General features: G+C 38.8%; 1 protein-coding gene across 3 annotated transcripts in view; it reads left to right on the top strand.

Moving 5' to 3' along the window:
- PRLR (prolactin receptor) overlaps nt 1-21,713 on the top strand; it is a 165,635-nt gene that overhangs the window by 96,060 nt on the left and 47,862 nt on the right. For all 3 annotated transcript variants that reach the window (XM_072359386.1, XM_072359387.1, XM_072359385.1), the window contains one exon: nt 4,296-4,379. The gene's annotated coding sequence lies outside the window, so the exon portion shown is untranslated. The remainder of the gene's footprint in view (nt 1-4,295; nt 4,380-21,713) is intronic.

Raw genomic sequence — 21,713 nt, 5'->3', positions numbered from 1 at the left:
TTCTTTTTCTTTCTACGGGCAGATATGTAGCCACAGCTTGAGTGTCAACATCATGTTCCCAGATTTTTTTATTTCTTAGGCTTTGGTGATGCTATCTTATTGCATGGGGATCCTACTGCTATGTAATTGAAGATTGCTGTTTATGTATTTCACTTACTGGTGTCATTATGAATTGCAGAAGTGACTGATTTTAATCTTCTCTGGAAATATCTCCTATTAGTTCCCACAAAGAACAACCAGCATTTCCCAGTTTATGGGTGTGTGTATGTCTGGTTTTTATGTAACTGTGGAGATAGATATGTGAGCCACAGGTGACCTGGGCTTGAAAGCTCTTTAGTTTTATGATTGGCTCTTCTTCATGTTCAGTTTGGATGGAGATTTCAGAAACGTGGTCTAGTGAACAGTCTCCTTTTCCATGTCAGAGGGATCGAAACTAGGTGGTCTTTAAGGTGTCTTCCAACATAAGCCATTCTTTGAAATTCTCTCATAGTAACTCAGTGAAAGTTTTAGCCCGTCATCACAGCGGTACTCGGATTTATAGCTTGAGATGTCTTCATACAAATAGTCATGAGTCATGTTGCAAGTAAGAAATGCAGATGGATACCTGAGAAATGTCTTTATTTTATTTTCACTCTTTTGTTGTTGTTCCTTTTTCCCCAAATAATTGGTATTCATGGACTGCTTACTAGGTTCAGTGACTCACTGTCTCTGTAGAGCCAGCCTTGATGAAAAACATCAGAAAACAGCTAGAAATGTTTTAATAGTCCTCTGATAGCGGTCAGCAAAGTACTAGTTTTTCATTAGCTTTTACTTTATCACATCTGAAATTTTTAGCTACATCCTCATCCTTGAATCAAATGCAGAGATTATTCCTCGTACATTTGCTCAAAACATATTGGCCTTAAGTGTGACTCCATAAGACTTTAAAACATGCCCCTTTCCTACTTTGTTCTTCTACTGATATTTATCTGATTTGCTTGCAGAGCTATGATTACAAAAAAAATAGCTCAACAAAAAGAAAAGTAATTAGCTTTAGTTCCTTGAACTGACTCATGGCAGGTTCAGGGGAGTACTGGGAATGGTACTACAGAGAAGGTAGGAGTATCTGGAGTTTGTTGGGGAGCATTGCTGGAATTAATCGAAGTTAACATAGAAATGTATCATATAAACTGACTTAATTGCTCAGCATCACAAAAAAAAGACCAGAATAAAACTACCCATGTAGAACTGTTTTCTTTTTGAATGCTGACTGCTGGCATTTACAAATAGGTTGAGGTTAAGGTTGACCCTTCCGTATACAGAAATCTGTTTTGAATTTAGGTGTCCTTTAGCCATGCTGGCATAACCTGTCCTGTTTTACAATTTTACAATTTACAACTCTGCGTGTTAAAATTTTATGATCTATTGCAGCTGATATATCATACCATGTCCAGTGTTCTAGGTATTTTCCTTCATTCTAAGCCATGTAAGTCATAAGCTAATATTACAGTGCATTTTATGTGTAAACCTTCAGACTGGTAAAACAAGAATGATTGCCAGTCCCTTGCTTGAAATACATAAAATCCCATCAATTTCCCAACTAGTGATCTTAGTCCTGTTGTGCAGCAAGAATGAAAGTCACCTAAGTCAGCCAGACTCTTGAATGTCCAACAGTGTCCAGTGACAAGTGGCAGCTCTTTAACTCTCATGTAAAGAGATTAACTTCATGCAGTAGTAGTGAGTTTTTTCCTATTTCTTCATTTTTAATTTCAGCCATGTAAGAATAATAGTCAAACATACTTGCCTTCCTTTCTTAATGCAGTTCACAACATGCTGCTGTAGGCAGTTGTGAGACAAGAAAGCTTTTTGTCAGTAAGTACCAGGCTAAAAACAGTTTGCTTGTGCTTGGTATGGTGCTGGTGGATGAAAAATTGCTCCCAATTTCCCCCCAGGGAATCTCCCCTGCTTAGCTTGGGGTCTGCCCTGAAACTTAGATCTGAATGTCCTTGTCCAGATAATGAGTTGTTCATCAGGCACTGAAAAACATCTACCTACCAAGTAGCTCAAGTGTTAGTTACCTCTTGGCCGCTGTCCTAGCCCAAAGTCTGCATAAGCATTTCCCAGTGCTTAAGACAGGAATGCAAAGCAGAACAGTTAAAGTGTGTCCTACAGCCGCTGTCATGGCAAACACGGTGCACTATGCATGCCCTCTTGCTTTTTCATTTCCTGTTGCTTTTGGCCCAAGCTGTGCTGAAGAGATTTGACTCAGGAAGTCTGTCATACTGTTTAGAGAACCTCTAATGTAAACATTCTGGTGCACCTTATGGACCAGATATATTACTATATAAAAAGTGAGCTGAAATCAAATGTACAGATTACGTTACTTGCACTGAAGCTGTCTTCCACTTTGCCTAAAATATTCTGCTGAAGTTAAAAATACATAGAAAAGACCACGTTAGTCTTAAGTCGAGCAAAGAGTTCGTTTTTATTTTTTTTTTTTAGTTTGCTGGAGAATTCCCTGGATAAGGCATATGATACAGTAAACCATGATATGGTGCCATGCAATGAAGATTACAGTTGCATGGAAGTGCAGCTTATTCAGAAGTCTAGTTCAGGCTAAACATCCAGTTTGCATGGAGACATACCAAAATAGTGCTGATCTACAAGTAAATCCTTCTGCTAGAAAACTATTAACTAATGTAATCTTAAGTTGAGCTCTAAAACATAAAAATAACCTGACCCTCTTTCAACTGACCAGAAGTCAACAAGGATAAGTGTGATAGCCTTCTTAATGGGCATATCTAAAGATTGATTTTATTGTATTTTTTTCTTTAGAAAAACAAAATGAGATGGCATTCAATCCTGAAGATTTTTCTTTGGTCTTGTAATTTGTCCCCAAATATTCTCATATCAAAAGACCTGTTTGTAGGTGGAATTCAGATGTTTTGTGTAGGCAAAGGGCTCTTCAAAAGCTTTAATGTTTGAAAGGGCACAGCACTAGTAAAGCTTGAACATGCTTTTGCATGTTCTTGGGTTTTTGAGCTGTTGTTTGTTTTCTTTTAATATATGGTTATTTATGTCTGAGAACTATATCTCCTGATCCTGTCAGCTAAACAGAAAATGGGTTTGATTTAGCATGAAGAATGCATTGGGTGTAGAAATAGTCTGTTGAGTTTGCTGTAACATCACAGACAAGCAAAACTGTGGCTTTTGAGAGAATCAGGCTTTGCTGAATCAGAAGACATAAGAGCTGAAATTTAGATGACATCATTTGGTTCTGAATTTGATTCTGTTAACTATCGTTTGTGCAAAATGAAAAGCAATCCTGAAACTTCTCTTGAGCTCTAAATCCTAAAGCAAGATTTCTTGTTTTGAGGGTCTGAGTTACTTTAATGATGTGTATAGGCGAAAATACTATCTTTCAGAAACACCTTAATTTGGTCATCAGGGGTTGTTTAAAACAGTAAGTGCTTCAATAATATATTTAAATAAACACTTCATATCCAAGGGTATTTCTTTAGAGGTATTTCTAGAGGACTACTGCTGGATTATTTTCATTCTCTGTTATGAAAGAAATAGTGAAATTATTCCCAAGTAAAGTGGCCAGTGATTGTCATGGAGGTAAGTAAGGAAGAGAAGAAGGTAGCTGTACTCAGCAGTTTTACTTACACTGTAGCTTGGAGCCATTCATACAGTGTGTTAAACTGTTAAGTACAAAAAGATAGCAAATAGAATGAAAGGTCATTTTACACAGTGGAGAATGCATCACTGATTCTGAAAACTACTGAGGCTTCAGAGAGAATGAGCAACACAGATACAGTAAGTTTGTAGGCTAAACTGAGATCTCAGCTCCATAACAAGGTAGTTTTGTTCAGTCTCTGTAATGACACCATTACAATATAAATTCATATGTAGTTGGTAGGCTCCTATGATTTATGAATGCAGAAGAAATCAAAGGGTCCACATTGTTTGCGAGAGAGCTGAAATCAGTGCCTTAGAGTGGAAGGAATCAGGGGCTTGGTCTGTTTATTCAAAAAGAGCAGAAGGTTTGATTTTTAAGTAACTGTTTAAAGAGAGGGGGGAAAAAAGATATTTAAAGCCTTGTAGTGGGGAGAAAGTTGTAGGAACTGATCATTAGAAGTTAAAACAAAAAGCCTTAAGAAGTAGCAATTTGCTTTCCTTTCTGAGCATGACTGTCCTTCCAGATAGGTTATCAAGGATAATCTTTAAGTAAGGATATTGTGATAGCTGTCCACAGGGAGAAGTAATGCATGAGCTAACAATTGACATGATATATTCTTTGTGTCAATTGACAGAGGAGAAGCCACAACGCTTAACTCCTGATCTGGAGTCTAAGAGGATTTCTGAGTTCAGTGAAGGGTGCCTGAAAACAGAGTCTGGTAAGATCACACTTCTATTTCTGTCTTTTTTCTGGATGGTATGTATTACTGCAAGTTGCTTGGTTAAATGAATTAAATGTATTAGCCTCGAATGTGCAAAGGGTACTGAATGTTCCAATTTTATTCTTTTGTCCTTAATCTCTTTGTCTGTGAATAGCTTGAGAATTATTTAAGTAATAAGAGGTAAGGTATGTGGAATACTGGGATGGAAGTCAGCTACAAGCATCCCATTAGAAATTCAGAAACCTAAACTGTGGGCAAGTTACCACTGCCATAAAATTCCCATTACCCCAGGGTTATGAAGTATATCTGTATCATATTATTATCAAAATTGTATGTAATTTTTGAATTATTTTCAGTTGTTAATACATTAATCCATGAAAATTAATGTACTCAAATCCCCAGTGTTTTAAATTAAGTAATGTATAATTGACCAACGGTATTTATTACTGGAATAAACAGCATGCGTCTTAGGAAATATCTAACGGATTTTGTGTATAATGAAACAAACCCAGAACTGAACGGAAGGAGTTCAGAGGAAAAAGCTGAAAAACATTTCAGACTTTGTTAAGAAGCAGATTTAGGATTGAATCCACTTAGAGTATTTGCAAGTCCATTTTAATTAATGTAATAAATACCCCTGTGGCTGTGGAATAAATCTGCTATTCTACTTTTTTTTTTTTTTTTTTTTCCTTACAGAAAGAGATAGTGCTACATCTATGTATGCGTGGGATTTCTTTTCAAGTATTTTTGCTCTGTTTATAGAATGAATCTGTACAAGGGAAGCCTCAAAGGGCATTTGAAAATAAGTATTTCTTTGGAAAGGAGTGTCACCGGGAAAAAAATAAATGAATTCCACTTATCTGTTGAAAATAATTTGTTCTCAGAAGGGTTCTTTCTAATTGTTTGGCATTTTCATTTTGATGTGAATGTGTATAACTGTGTGTTTTTTGTGACAATTTTATTCCTTGAATAGGAAGAAAAACCTCCAGTTTTTAACTTGAAACTATATATGTGAGAAATTAGGATATTTAAGTAAAAAAGAAAAACCTATGCTTTTAAAATTGAAGAGCATTTTGAAAGTAGCTGAAAGGATGAACTGACAAACAACTGTGCTAAAACCAATCTTTGTAAGACTATGCCAGAAAACAATTTTAAATAACAATTTCATAGCCACAAAAACCATGGTATTGTGGACACAGTGACAGAAATCCAGCCTATGCTAATACAAAACACACTGCATATGGATCTGAGAACAGTGCCCCAAATTACTAACACACAGCAACACAAAGAGACAGATTTCAACATTATTCTTCATTTCACAAACTTGTGCAGATTTAAAGTAGATGTTTAACTTTTCTCCCGCATTGATTTGTACCATTATAAATCACCCGGAATTTTTGTTTTTTCAAGGTTTCACACAAAATTTCTTTTTACAACTGCTTTTTAGACTTCTCAGTTCTTCCACTTAAGCTGCAGGATGTAGTTTTATAGAAATGGCATAAGAAAGCAGAGCATGTAATTATCAAGTCTATTAATGTGAGATATTTTGAGATAGATTAAGAATGTTATGGATAGAGAATCTATATTAAAGGGATGGGAGAAGAAGATGTAGGCAGCTGTAGACTGATTAAAGTAATTTGAAAAATATGAAGAACATTAAAACAAATTTTTAATGAAACAATAATTATATACAGAAGTTACAGTAGAGTAGAATGAAATGTTCAAGTAGTCTGCACTGATGTACCTAGAAATGCAGTAATAACTTCAATAATGCATATATTTTCTTGACACATAGGAAACTATGGGATTGGAAAGTAGGATTTAGTAAGGAATTTATAAGGCTATACCTCAATAAATGCTGTCACTGTTGATCCTGGAAACCAGTTTCCAGCACCTCAAGAAGAAAATCATCACACTGACAGGTAGTCAGTTTGGATTCATCAATGGAAAGTCAACCTTCAGTAGCCTGATGATCTTCTATAATGAAATGACCAGCGTAACGCATGAAGGAAAAGCAGTGGATAGTGTCACCCTGGACTTTAGTAAGCACTTTTGACACTAATAACAAGAAGATCCTCATAGAGGAGTTGCTGAAACTCCTGGAGCAGGAGACAGCTGGCTGAATGGGTAGGCTCAGCGCATCGGAGGTGCAAAGTCTGGCTGGAGGCCAGTAGTGAGCAGAGTACTCCAGGGGTCAGTTCTGGGTCCAGATCTGTTTAACATCTTCATTAATGATCTAGACAGTGAGGCAGAGTGCACCTTCAATACAATCACAGATTACTCCAACCTGGCAGAGTGGCTGATTCAGCAGAGGGCTTTTCAGTTGTCAAGAGGTACCTCAACAGGTTGGAGATGTGGACTGACAAAAGTCTCCTGAAGTTCAAGGAGGAGAATTACAGAGTCCTGCAACTGGAATCAAACAAGTCCAGGCACCAGCATCTGTTAGGGACCACCTAGCTGGAAGTCCGCTTTGCAAAAAAGGACCTAGCAGTCTTGGTCTAAATTGAACATGAGTGAGCAGTATGCCCTTTCTGCTAAGGGCCTTTCTGCCAGAGGTCCTTCCGCTTTACTCAGCACCACCAAGGCCACACCTGGAGTAGTGTGCCCATTTCTGGGCCCTCCAAGTACAAGAGAGATATGGACATGCTGGAAAAAGTCCAGCAAAGGACCACTAAGATGATGAAAGCCTGGAGCACTTCTCTTAGTAGGAGAGGGTGAGAGAGCTGGGACCGCTCAGCCTGGAGAAGAAGAGGTTCAGGGGGAGGGAATCTCATCAGTATTGATAAAGACCTAAACAGAGAGTGCAGAGAGGATGGAGCCAGACTGTTTTCAGTTTTGCTCAGTGCCAGGACAAGAGGAACACTACGGGTTCCATCTGAACACCAGTAAGTATGGCTGTACTTTGCAGGTGACAGAGGACTGGCACAGATTGCCCAGAGGGGCTGTGGAGTCTTCTCACTGGAGATCTTCAAAAGGGTGTTCCTGCTTGAGCAGGGGTTGGACCAGATAGATTCGAGGTGCTGCGGATATCAACCATTTTGTGCTTCTGTGATTCCCTAATGAAAGGGAACAAATGGCATGGAAGAGGGTTAGCTTTGGAATTCCTGAGGGTGAGTGGTGGATCTGAATCTAGGTAGAAATACGTTTATGACATTTCTCAGTTATGCAAAGTGCACTGTTAATATCAAGGGAAGAACTAGGTGACCTTGGGAGCTACAGTAGTGTAAACAGAATGAAATTCAGTAATACGAAATGCAAATCTTAACAGAATGGAATGCAAGAACTGAGAGGGGACTAATAACAAAGATTACTGTTTCAGCGAGAAGCTCATTAGTTGGAAAAACAGGCAAATTACTTTGGCAAACACAGTCCACGGAGCTTTGGATTGCCTTAGCTGAGTTATTTCTATCAGAATTACAGTAGTATTAATGATGTTATGCAAAGTCCTAGTGGACACATCAAAATTATTCATCCATTCATATTCAAGAAATATTAATTAAAATTAGAGCAGACACAAAGAAAGCTGCTATTCTTATGCTAATAACCTTTCTTACAAGAAACCTCAAAAATGATTTGTTTAACCTAGGAAAATATCTGAGAATAAATATATGGCTGCTGTGTGAGAAGGGATTGTATCTCTCTATAACATATCACACAAAGAATGAAGAATGCCAAGGGGAGGCTGGAACACTAAGGGCAGAAAGGAAAAGAAAATGCAAAGCTCTTTAAACAGTCTGAGCCACAAACACTGAAGGGCTGGATCACCTCCCAGAATAAACAGTGAGCACTAAAGAAGTATCTGATTTCAAATGTATCTTCATTGATTCATTAACAGAATTATGCAGTGTATTTATTTATAATAGTAAGTGGCCTGACTGAATCAGGTGGTTTCTTCCAGCCTTTCCCTCTAATTGCTGTCTTTGTGAGGGTAAATCTGCAGAGAGTTTTGGAGAATTACCCTGGTTGATCACTGGTATGTTACAGATCTACCTTAACTGGAAAACGATTTTATGAAGACTGAACCATTATGTGAGTATCAGCTCTTTGGAATTGTATGGTTCAGATATTATTTCAGTTGCCTGCGGCACATATTTTCTTTGCAGGCCTAGGCAGTGGTCAGAGCTGGTTCATGTATGCATGAGTACATTTTTCTCACTTGTGAGCTTTTGCAGTATAAGTGAAGAATGTGAAAGGTTTAATCATGCCTTTATGAAGCTAAGTTTCTGCCTGTGGTGGGAAGTGCTTTATTGAACCTGGGGAGGCTTAATTCCCCTCCTGCTCTGTGGATGAGTAACTGGTCATCACCTATAGTCTGTCTGATCTGGCTGATATTCCATCAGTTTTCCTAACTGTCCTGATTATGTTTGAGTTGAAGGAGCTTAGAAAATTGAGAGGAAAGGAAAAAGATGCAGCAAGATCCTTTACTGGGGAAGGGGGAAGGGAGAAGGAGGTGGCTTGCCTGAGCTCTACAGAGTGCAGCTCAATGCTTTTTGTCATTGGCAAGTGCAGGAAGGGTTGGGTTGAGTGAGATAAGGACTGCCAAAGCTTATTTAACTACGTAGAAAGCTCAGTGAGACCATTTATGCAGAGTGTTCAAAGATCTGAACTATTTCCTATGGGTTTTTTGTCCCGCTTTGCAAACTCTTAGAGCACTGGCATGGATCACTGTAAAATAAAGTTGTGCTATTGTTCAACTGAGTACAGCGTCACAGAATTGGGTTTGACACTATGGTAGAGTTAAACTAATGAATACTTCTGTAAAAGGGGAGTTCACTCATTTCTCCGTCCTCTGTTATTAATACCTGCCACTGACCACCACTGTGCTTGTCTTAAATGCATATGGGAAACTGTATGAAACTGATTTAACTTGCTAATCCAACACATTTTTTGTTAAGGTAGTTGCTTGTCACTGTGCAGTTGACCTGGCGCATGGAAAATGGTGGTACATGTACAGAAGCAAAGAGGGTGAAGGAAGTGAGACCTCCCCTGTTCTGTTACAAGCTTTGTCATGCTGCCAAGATGCTCTTGCTGCAGCTCCAAACACATGATGTGCTGCCCAGCAAACAGGAGGTAGAGACATACAAATGTGAAGGTGTGCCAGGTGTATATGTTCATGATTAGTTCATAATAGAATATTAAGTGAAAAGTGAAATAGCGATCTAAAAAGTAGATAGCCATTAGCTTAGGAGAAATTGCACAAGCAGTTAATTGAAAGCAACTGTATTAGGAAGGTATTGTCCCGTATTCCTTTTTAATAGCAAATCAGCCAGGATATGTCCACCTTGTTTTTGTCAGGGAGCAATGAGAACCAGTATGGCACTGCAAGGGGAGCTGAGAGTTGAACAGTGGTGGCAAGGTAGGCAGAGAATTAGCAATTGCTCTATCTGTGGCTCTGCCCCAGAGTGACAGAGATAATCCTGTAGGACAAATTGAGTGTGGTGTAGCATGTATGGAGTCTTGATAGTGGTGATACCTGCCCTAATTTCCATAGGAATGCCTCTCATTAGAGCTATGCTAACCCCTGAGTGTTTTTCTTTTCCCACCCCTCCTTGTGTAAGTAACAATCAAGGGTTTCATTTTTTTTCATTGACTTTCATGGTTCGGCTCAATTCACTCCCATCAGCAGAGATGAAACAGGTGATTTTCACTTCAGTGTACAAAGGATTTGATTTTACTACGGTCAGGATAGAAAAATCCCAAGTTGATATATCCTTGATAATCTTAGTAAACGCTTTTAGACAAAGCTAATCTTTGAGGGGATCTGGAACAGCATGATAAAGATGGGATTTATTCTGCATTACAGTAGTAACAAGTGCTGTTTCTAAAGAGTATTAACAGTTCAAGCAACTGCAAGATTCCTACTGATTGCAACCACCCTCTAAATTCGCAGTTGGATTTGACAGGAGCTCAGCAGCAGCAGCCCTTGCAACTTAACTTCTGCAACTATTTCTCTTTACTTACTCTGAGGTTCCCGATTTCCAACTCTACTGTATCAGGAAAAGAGGGAGGTATACACAGAAGACTGCTAAACAGCGATTTAAGAAGAACGATTTAATTTTATAAATACTTTAATATGCCTTTATCCCATGCAGTGCAATTATGACAGATTTGGTTTTAAGAATGCATTATGAGTGCATATTCATCAAGCTTTACAGGAACTGTGAGAAGAATAAAGCTGAAGCCACTTAAATGTATTCTGAAATGAACATCTTCCAAACAGATATTTTAGGATTATGTCTTCTGAACAGTAATGCACTTTCAGGATTCTGGCCAGAGTGACATAGTTGTATGTTTAAGGCTGGGAGTACAATAAGAAAGGAAGAAAGAAAGAACCACAGAAAGAAAAAAGAAAATTGTATAAAGAAATGGGGAGGGTGTACTTGTCAGGCAGTGTTCTCTTTGGAGCACAGGAAGGTAGCAGAAAGCCTCTCAAGGCCTTCCCTGGCTCTCAGAGAATGGTGGGGCTTAGAGAAAACAAGTATGTAGACAGGCTTTTTAGGATAAGTTAATCCAAAATATAATACATTGTTGGAAGGAAGCTCTGTAGCCAGTGCTCACCAAAACTATTACTTTTACAAGCTGCAAATGTGAGCAATGCTTAAGAGGAAAAGTATAAGCTATGGAAGGGCTTACATACCTTTCCCTTAAAATCAAAGACTTATTTTTGAAAGTCCGCACCACTTTTTTTGAGCTCTGCTCTGTGTGACAGCGACAGGCCCAAGGGAATGGCATGGAGCTGTGCCAGGGGAGGGCAGGGGGGTCAGGAAAGATTCTGCACCAGGGGGCGGTGGGCATGGAATGGTCTGCCTGGGGCAGCAGACATGGCCCTGAACTGCTGGAGCTCACAGAACATTTGGACAGCACTCTCAGACATGGGGTATGGATTTTGGATGGACCTGCATGGAGCCAGGAGCTGGACTTGATGATCCTGGACAGACCGATGAATTGGGTGGAGATGAGATGTAACAAGAGCAAGTGTAGAGTCCTGCACCTAGGGAGGAATAATGGTATGCACCAGTATAGGTTAGTTGTTGGCATGCTATAAAGGAGGTCAGTGGAGAAGGACCCAGGTGTCCTAGTGGAAACAGGCTGGCCATGAGCATGAGCCAGCAGTGTGCCCTTGTGGCCAAGAAGGCCAGTGGTATCCTGGCTTGTGCTAAAAAAAGTGCAGCCAGCATGTCAAGGTAGGTGATCTTCCCCTTCTACTCAGACCTGGTGCGTCCACATCTAAAGTACAGTGTCCAGTTCTGTGCTCCTCAGTTCAGAAAAGAACAGGCATCTCCTAGAAAGTGTCCAGCAGTTGGTGACAAAGATCATAAGAGACCTGGAGCATTACCCATCTCAGGAAAGGCGAGGGACCTGGGTTCAGCCTGAGAGGAGATCTGATCAGTGTTTATAAATATCTAAAGTATGGGAGGCAGTTGGATGAGGCCAGTCTCTCTTCAGTTGTGAGCTGTGATAAGACAAGTTGCAATGGCCAAAAACAGGAACATAGGAAGTTCCACACAAATATCCAAAAGAACTTCTTTACAATGAGGGTGACAGCACTGGCACAGGCTGCCCAGAAAGGCAGTGAAATCTCCTTCTTTGGGGATTGTCAAGACCCGTCTAGGTGCATAACTGTGCAACCTACTGTAGAGAACCTGCTTTAGCAGGGGATTTGATCTCAGTGGTCCCTAGAGCTCCTTTCCAACCTCTACCATTCTGTGATTTGGTGATCCTTGTAGGTCCCTTCCAACTCAGGAATCTGTGTTTCTATTTGTTACTTGCTCTCCTCATATTTTAGGAATTAAACTTCATTTTCTTCGTTTCACTAAGAAAACAACTGAACTGTACAGTGATGGCAACAGTGGGATCACACTAGAATCTGCAGATAAGATCGCATCATTCTTCCAGACACTGAACAGTTTAGTAATAGTATGATCACTTCAGGATGTGGAAGACTCTTCTCGGCCTTATTTCACAAATTCCAGATCAGGTATTCTGCCTTTTCAGAGCTGTTCCTGGACTGAACAGCTCCTGGACTCAACTCTGATAAAGAAGTGGGTAGACAACACTTCCTGGAATTTTATGACAACATAATGCTTAATGACTTGGGGCTGTTTTACTGTTTGTGAGTTCTGTTAGCCTAACCATTGCTATAGTGAACCTCATGAGGTTTCTGTAAGGCCAAGTGCAAGGTCCTGTGCCTTGATCAGGGCAATCCTCAATATCAGTGTAGACTGCAGGATGAGTTCATTGAGAACAGTCCTTCAGAAAAGTATTTTGGAATACTGGAGCATGAAAATTGAGCATGAGTTGGAAATGTGCAAATTGCATTCTGGATTGCATATGAAGTATTGTTTGCAGGTTGAAGGAAATGATTTCCCCACTCTTTCTGCTTTTACAAGACCCCATCTGGAATGCTGCATCCAGCTGTGTAGTCACCAGCAGTAGGAAGAAGACAGCTGTTGAAGCAGATCCAAAGGAGGGCCACAAACATGGTTAGAGGGCAGGGATACCTTTCCTATGAAGAAAGACTGGGAGAGTTGGAGTTATTTAGTGTGGAGAAGGCTCCATTGAGATATTATTGCAGCTTTTCAATTATAGAAAGGTTTATATTACGGAGGTAGACTTTGTACCAGAACCTGTAGTGACAGCACAAGGGGCATCCATCTTAAATTGAAATAGGATAGTTTTAGATTGGGTATAAGGAAGATCTTTTTCTTTTCTTTTCTTTTCTTTTCTTTTCTTTTCTTTTCTTTTCTTTTCTTTTCTTTTCTTTTCTTTTCTTTTCTTTTCTTTTCTTTTCTTTTCTTTTCTTTTCTTTTCTTTTCTTTTCTTTTCTTTTCTTTCCTTTCCTTTCCTTTCCTTTCCTTTCCTTTCCTTTCCTTTCCTTTCCTTTCCTTTCCTTTCCTTTCCTTTCCTTTCCTTTCCTTTCCTTTCCTTTCCTTTCCTTTCCTTTCCTTTCCTTTCCTTTCCTTTCCTTTCCTTTCCTTTCCTTTCCTTTCCTTTCCTTTCCTTTCCTTTCCTTTCCTTTCCTTTCCTTTCCTTTCCTTTCCTTTCCTTTCCTTTCCTTTCCTTTCCTTTCCTTTCCTTTCCTTTCCTTTCCTTTCCTTTCCTTTCCTTTCCTTTCCTTTCCTTTCCTTCCCTTCCCTTCCCTTCCCTTCCCTTCCCTTCCCTTCCCTTCCCTTCCCTTCCCTTCCCTTCCCTTCCCTTCCCTTCCCTTCCCTTCCCTTCCCTTCCCTTCCCTTCCCTTCCCTTCCCTTCCCTTCCCTTCCCTTCCCTTCCCTTCCCTTCCCTTCCCTTCCCTTCCCTTCCCTTCCCTTCCCTTCCCTTCCCTTCTCTCTCATTTTCTCTCATTTTCTCTCATTTTCTTTTCTTCTTTTCCAATGAGAGGGCTATAGACAGTGGAACAGAGAAGTTACAGCTGCCTCATTCTTGGAAGTGTTCAAGGCCATGTTGAACAGGACTTTCAGCAACATAATGTGGTGAGATATGTCTCTGCTCACAGCAAGGGACTTGAACTGGATGACCTTTAAAAATCCTATCCAACTCAAACTAATCTATGACTCCATGAGTCTGTGACCAAGACCATCACAAACTGTTCAGAACTTTGGTCGTTGCTGACATCTCTGCTGCTTTGCAGGGAGACAGTGTGATCAGCTGAGCTAGAGTTTAGTGAGAAACATGTAGCTGTAGCTGTTCTCTGGGGAAGCTATGGTTCTGCTGACATCATTGTGTCATACTCTGGTATACTACAAGCATTTATAAGCAATTCATGCTCAGCTTTGTAATGTAGTTTGAGAAACACTGTGATTAGGATATTTCAGAATTTAAGAGTCTCCTTAGAGTCTGTGTTGTTAACTTTCCCACACAGAGATTTACAGTCTAGACATGAATGTTATCTTAGATTGTTACTACTTATGCATACATCTGCTCTCATATGGGATGTTCTATTCTGATAACAACTTCTTATAACGTATCTACTGAGTGCACTATCAGTGGTTTAAGGCCTACTAGTATTGTTGATAAAACCTAATACAAAGTTTCTATTAATACTAACTAATATTAATGCAAACAATACAAAGTCTGATAAATCTATCAGAAAGCAGCTAGACACTGCAGTCCATAAAAGGACAAGTAATGACCCTTCCTGCTTTTGCCTTCAAGGACTTGTCCTAAGCTGTTGTCAAGCCTGAAACTGACTTTGATTACAAAGCCAGCATTCTCTTAGGGTTTTCCGTAGGATTTTCAGCACTGTGATTGTTCTTGCATTTTGTTTCTCTTTCTTCTCAACACAGGAACATTTTTCATCTTATCTTCTCCTTTCCTGTTGGGAGTGCTGAAAGTTGCTGGGTGGGCATTTGGCAGCTGACTCACAGACAGCTCACCACATTTAAAAAAAAAAAAAAAGAAAAGGCTTTCTCTAGGGTTTTGTTTGAACAATTTCTTTTATTTTTTCCCAATAAGTATGAGGATTTGCTTAGAATCTTAGCACATTTAGTCATTCTCAGTGTCTTAACTTCAGATGGAGTAGAGTTAATTTTCTTCCTAATTGGTGATATAGCACTGTGGTTTGGATTTAAGACAAGATTAAGGTTGATCACACACCGGTGCTTCAGTTGCTGCTGAGCAGTGCTTTCACTGACTGAAGAACTTCCACTTTTCACTCTGTCCTGACAGCAAGGAGGCTGGGGGTGCACAAGGATGTGGAAGGTAACAGAACTGGGGCAACTAACCTCAGCTGGCCAAAGGAATGGCTGATACCACATGGTAACCTGCTGAACAATTAAAAACTCATAAAGTTGGCTGAGGGGTGGCTGCTTCTGAGGGTACTGCTGGGCATTGTTCAGGATCAGCAATAATAATAATATAAGCAATGATAAGCAATAGTGCTGTGCATTACATGAGTTTCCTTCCTCTTTCGTTTGTTTCTGTTCCTTCTTTGTTTCTTTTCTGTGCTTTCTTTTTTCTTAATTTCTGCTCTTTTTTCCTTTCTTTCTTTTTTCTTCCTTTCTCTCTTTCTTTTTTTTCTTCCTTTCTCTCTTTCTTCCCTTCTCTCATTTGTTCGTTTGTTCTTAGTAAGCTGTCTTTATCTCTAAAGACAAGTTCACACACTTCCACTCTTTTGCAGTTCTTTCCTCCATCCTGCTGTGCAGAGAGGTGAACAAACACTCTTTGTGGTGCACAGCTGTCATTTAGCAGGTTCCGTAAAAAAGAACACTCAGTAAAGATTGAGGAATTATATGCATATTTACCTCTTTCCATTGTGTTGTTACCCTATACCTACTTCCTCTGATGTTTGTGGAGTGCAGAATTGAAGCTGACCTGTCTTCTTTGGGACACTACAGGCCTGCCTTTAATTTAGGTCATGATGCACTCAGATGAAGCCAGGACTCCCTTTGCTGGGCAATATAATATTATTGTTTGAGTGAAGAGATTACATGTACAGCTTGGAATGCCTTACAAGAAGAGATGGCATGATATGGCAGGGTCCCTGGCCTCCATCTGGAAGGATTATTTGGAAAAAAATGATTGGGCAAGGCTGCCAGTCCTTGTTCTAATCAACCACCTCCATTTGGCCAGAGTACCTCCTGAGAGCATTGCATGTGTATACTTGTTAACACACGTGGTTTTCTTTACTGGCTAAAAGCACGTTCAGCAAGTGTTACAGTGAAGATTTCACTGTAAGAGCATGACTAGGCATGACATTGAACTTCTGTCCTGTTCAGAGCTCTGTGCCATCCTTTGTGAAGTCCTTTGGGACTCCTTCTCATGATCTCATGAGCCATTATCTACTGCACCGTCTTGGAATCTTTGTCACTTGTATTAGGTGATACTAGAGCATTACAATAGACTGGAGATATGTTTGGCTCTGTTTTTTTCAGATGGATTCTTCCAGAGAGAAGGGGATCTCTTTAAATGTGAGCCAACATACAGTCTGGGCAGAGGCCAGTAAGCTCAGTAGCATAGATATCCTTGCCAGAATGAAGAAGAGATGTCCAAGATGAGTGAATTTAGTGTTTAATTATGTCACATTTCTGAGATGTAAAACTAGATGGATTCATGGTGAGATTTCTATTTATTTATTTATTTATTTATTTATTTATTGGAATGGTGATGTACCACAGTAAAAGAATACCAGCAGTTATGTGAATAAAATTTTTGCCATTGACCTCCAAGGAAGTCATCATCACATTAATTAAGGCACAGTTACAGGCTTTGTAGTTCTCTCCACGTTGAAGGCTTCTGACAAGACCTCTTCCTTGCAACTCTTCTTCCCAGTCCTCAGACTCAGTTTTTTTTTACTTTTATCTTACACTGCTGTCCCAGTCCATTTGTAGCAGATGACCACGTAACAGCATTTTCAAAAATACGATCCCATTCAAACTTCTTCAATAAAATATGGAAGGTACTTTACTCCACTTGCACTCATGTCGCCTTTACCTCCAACCCTGAAATGATATATTGTACCGTGTTGTTCATGGTGGAGGAGGATGCTACAGAAAAGTATAGAAGCACTGGGCACCAAAGACGTTTCACTGTTTTAGTGCTGTCAGGGAGTGTCTCAAATGTGCAGAAACTTGTCTCTCTTCTGAATACAACTGCCAGAATCCCTCTGGTACTTCAGATGTAGAAAAAGACTGGGCATCATACATTGCTTACAGAATTTCTTCTGCTGGCAGCACAAAATGTTCCCTTTTTACATAATTATGAAACTCTCTTGTGTTTATACATAAGCAAAGAATTATATCCGTTTCTGACAATGAGCAGCAGGCCTATCCACTCTATAGATTGTTTTACTGCTCTTCCTTTTTTTTTTTTTTCTTTTTTTTTTTTCCCTTTTTTTTTCTTAAATCAAAACCTTCTCCAGTCCCTCTGTAAGCTTCCATTTTAACTTGACAGACTGGGTCATTAATCTTTCTGCTGTGGTCTGGAAAACATCTCCAGACTCCTTTCCAGATGTTTTGTTCACTGCCTTATCCAAAATGTGCACTTTGTTGGTGAATCTAAAATTTTAACCCCATCTTGGGTACTGTTTCTTGTAATAACATTATAAACTGCGCAATTTCCAGATTACTTGCAAACAATGCATAAATAGATTCCTTCATGAAATCTGCCAGTATGTATTTCCCAATATGTCTCTTATGCTTATTTTCTCTCACCACCACCACCAACACACTGGTTTTGTTTTCATATCAGTTTCTGTGTGCAACTGCAGGGAGTAGGAGAGGCAATTATCTGTAGTAGAGGAGTGGTACAGGTATGTGCTGATGAGATCTGTTTGGAGCAAGGTCGTAGCCTCCATTTTGAGAACTTCTCGAGCCTTCGTTCAGAAAGTAGCAGTTCCTCTGTGTGTATCGTGAGGTGTACAAGGCTTCTGCATGCCTTGCTCTGAAATCAAATGTGCATTTCTGAAGTAAGAAGTCTGGGTTATTTGTCCATGACGTATGCTCACAAATCTTCTGGTAACCGTAAAATCAGAAATACTGATATCATGTGCTCAGAAAGTAAGGCTCCTTTATTTTTCAGTACTTCGCTCTTGATTTATTTACGTTCCTCAACCTCCAGAACAATGGAAACTATTTTAGAATGCTTTAAGACATCCTTGTCTCCTCCATAACAGCACCCTCTGCTTGGCTAATGGATTTTAGAAAGCTGTATGTTCCAAGCAATGTGTAAATAATATATGACATACTATTTCATCTTTTTGGTTGCTGTAGCAACATCACACTAAACTACGCATTAGTCAGTTGTCCAGTCCAGCAACTGTCTTGTTTCTAAAGCATGGTTTACGCACTATGAACACTATTAGAAACAAATGCTAAAACAGATAATTGACTACATAAGCAGTTCCAGCTGAAGAATGTACATGAGAAGGCACTACATCAAGTGGTTGTAAAATTCAGCCTGTAAATTAAGCGTCACAGATAAAACTTTCAAATTTCCCTCTTTTCCTGTTTCTTCCAGCAACTACACGTTCCATTTTTTTTCTATGAGGAAAAAAAACATGCGTCAAAGGTCAGTAAAAGCAAAGGAGTAGGAGCCGTTATGACTTACGTATCTCTGTTCTGTATCAGAAATACAATCATATGACACTCTTGTATTTGTTACGGTCATTTTGTTTCTACATGTAATATGATACAGAGTTTAGGGAAATCAAGGAGATCACACATGAAAAACAGCTGTCAAACATCTCTCCTGTCAGAAATAACATGAGATATTAAGGAGAATTAGTCAGGAAACTAAAAGAAAAAATATTGAATGCTTAAATAAGCTCAAGGTAAAAGGAGTAATGCTGCGTTCTGAAGTTTGTAATAGGCAAAACAGAAACTCTGCTTACATCTAAAGCTGTGGGTTTATTTTACTATAATAGTAATCTTAGTAGTCAAATTGAATAATTCTTACAGGAAAAAAAAAAAAAAAAAGGAAAATAAATGATATAATTTAAGAAAAACTCTCAATAATATTAGTACAATTACATTTTTTTATGCATACAGTTCCTAGCGTGTATTTCTTTTTAGTGCTCAACCCTTTGCTGCCCCCCTGACTGGCAAGGTAAATAGTGCTGCTCTGCCTTGAACAGAAAGGAAGCAGGGGGCACTGCAGCAAATCATCATTCCTTCACCACCAGGACTGAAATGTTGATGGTGGAATTACTTGTTTGCTAGGAGGAATATGATATCGGTACACTTGGTTTCTTCTTCCCCTTCTTTATGTTTCGCTCTGATCTATGACTGTATGTCTTCTAATGCTCTGCACCCCACTGTTTGTCTACATGGGCTGCAAGTTTACATTACATCCAGACTTTCTATACAAGGTGCATTTTGCATATTTTGAATATTGATCTTCCTTCATGTCATTTTGCTCAACTCTTTAACTGTTTCATTGTTGAGCTGTTTATAGCCCCTGAGATCTCAAGTGACAGCTTGCACTCCCAATGCCTTTACTCCACTGCACTCTATCATTATTAAATTATAATTAAATATTTCATCATCAATAATTAGTTGCTACTAATACAAACAAATTAGAAAAAACCTTGCTACAGCTAAACAAGACATAAAAAAAGTAAAAAAAGTTAGACAAGCCAACACAAGTCCAAAGTAAGCCTAGCAGGCATCTGTCTTGAGGTCTTACAAAGCCCCCTCATGGCATGTTTACAGAGCAACAGGGCTCCAGTGGGGAAAAACAGCACTTAGAGAAAAATGAAAATGAATTTGAGATTGAATCTGATCCTTGCCACAGTATGACAAGTGTTCAGGGTGCAAAGATTTAAAATATTGTGAACTGCGGAGGGGAAAAATGAAATGGGAATTTTCACATTAAATCAATATCAGGAATAACAGATGTTCTTACAGACATGGATTTATCATTTTGCTTGTTAGTAAATGCAAGGCAACTAATGCGAATACTCGCTGTTGCCATTCTTGAAGGAAAATATTTGAAATTCTGTTCACCTGGTAGGTTTTTACTTAATTAATGCCTCCATAGTGAACTTTTCTGAATTATGGTTCATCTGAATGAGAAAGACATTTGTGATTTAACCATAAAAAGAATAATAAATTGGCTGGCCTAAAACGTTGCTTGAATTTCACTCTAATTAACAACCACTTCAAGACTGACTTTCAAGGATGTCAGTGAATATGGAGATATGGGTGAAAACTTCAGACAGCTTGATCATTAATTTCTGATTAATTGTTCTCTTCTGCTGCATCACAGTTTTCCTCTTGTTTGAGAACATGTCCTTACAATGTGAGAATTATTCCAATTAAAGTTAGCACAAGTGGCAGTGAGATCAAGGAGACACTTCTGGTCTTCTGTCATATAATTTCTTTGTCATGCAAGTTTTCCACAGATTCTGTTCCACTGAGAACATGTTAATTACAGTTTTGTGGGCTTTTGATATTGTACCCAACAAAGCAGAAAGGCACTAACTCCAATTTAGAATACTGTGTTCATTTCCAGCTGTCTCAAAATTCAGTGAAACTCTTACGTATGGTCAACGTGGAGCAAAAGAAAAAGAGATGGAAGTGTACAAGGGATTAGTGTAGCAGGTTCAGTAGCTCAGTATATAACTTAGAGAACTATTTTCCGTATTTTTATAACCGATGATTATAGATAAAATAATGACCTAGGTGAAATTCTGTCTGACTCATTAGAGAAAATCTATTCATTTAAATAGGAAAAAAGTGAGTACCTTACTTGATTATTTTTCCTTGTGGTATTTTTAAGTGCGAGATTAAAACTAGAATAACTTCCCTATTGCAGATATACTTCCTTTTCAAGTCAGTTGCAAGGTTTAGTTGACTTATTTGCCTGTGGTTACCAAATGCTGTTATCAGTTCTGTATCCAACTTTAATCAGTGGAAAAATAATGAGTTAGTATTAACAGACACCAAAAATACTAATCTAAACATCAGAAATAATTCAAGTGGATGGTTTGTAGTCAAAAAGGGAAAAGTGAAGACACTGAAGTCTTTTGTTTTGGAACACAGTAAGGCTGGTGTTGGTAGCGGTAGTTAGTCCAGACAGTTTTGCGAGATTTTAAATAGTCTTGCAGGAGGCTTTGACTTGATGCAGTCTCACTGGTGCAGTCTGAGCTGCACTTTGTGCAGTCGCTGTTATGTTGAAAGAACACTTCAAATCCAACTCTTTGTTTCTTAGAAGTAGATGTAATAGCTAGCTTAATTAGAAAGAGAGCAGACAAGAAGGAAAATCTGTATTTGTAATACAGAATGAGGAAATAAATAGTATTCACTGTATCAATATACTATTAATAAGAGTTGTTTTCCTGGACAAAATGATATTGGATAAACTTTTAAGACATTTTAAAGATGTGCACGTCAGCCAGGCAATATCATGACTAATCTCTTCCTCCTTCAAATTTTAAGATCAGCTTATCCTGATCTTATATCACACCAACCTTAATGGTCAGTATTTTAGTCAGGATGCGTATTTACCCTGATGATTATTAGGTTTTGGTACAATTAAGCAGAATAGAAAACAATAACTTTATAATTTTAAATTTGGACCAATTATTTGGCTTTTGGCATGATAATAAGCAATTTCCACTGGTTTTATAACTATTATGATACTGAATTTGAAAATAACATCCAGCAAGTAGGGAATTATTGCAATCCTATGGAAGCTACCAGGAAGAAGCAGGCAGAAGTTAAGCTGGAGAGCACTGTGTCTGTTAGGGTATGTTACATCTAGATAAAAACGATCTTCTGAACTATGCCCTGTAGTTTGCAAGTGCTGAGCATTGCACTTAGACAAAATCAAATATAAATCCAGCATTTGCAAAATCGGTCAGGTGCTTTTATTTTGATTTTGAAAGTACCCAAG

The sequence above is a fragment of the Excalfactoria chinensis genome, chromosome Z (assembly GCF_039878825.1).
Source record: "Excalfactoria chinensis isolate bCotChi1 chromosome Z, bCotChi1.hap2, whole genome shotgun sequence".
NCBI lineage: Eukaryota > Metazoa > Chordata > Aves > Galliformes > Phasianidae > Excalfactoria > Excalfactoria chinensis.
Note: the sequence above shows the minus strand (reverse complement) of the source record. Positions and strands in the feature narration are given on the sequence as shown.